Below are 221 nucleotides of genomic sequence, written 5' to 3'. Positions count from 1 at the left end.
CGCGCGGGCGCACACTGAGGAGGTTCGCTGATGGTGTGAGCTCCTCACGCCGGAGCAGCAGGCCATGCATGACTACGCGCCAGACTCCCCCAACAGGGATCGCTGGTTTGCGCTAGAGCACGAGGAGGAGCACCGCATCAGCTCCACATCACAATTCACCAGGCACAGTGGCACTGGCAGTACCGCCAGCCCTTGCCGTATCCAGATGTGAACTTGCCGCA

Source organism: Triticum dicoccoides, chromosome 6B, assembly GCF_002162155.2.
Source record: "Triticum dicoccoides isolate Atlit2015 ecotype Zavitan chromosome 6B, WEW_v2.0, whole genome shotgun sequence".
NCBI classification, from domain to species: Eukaryota; Viridiplantae; Streptophyta; class Magnoliopsida; order Poales; family Poaceae; genus Triticum; species Triticum dicoccoides.
Note: the sequence above shows the minus strand (reverse complement) of the source record.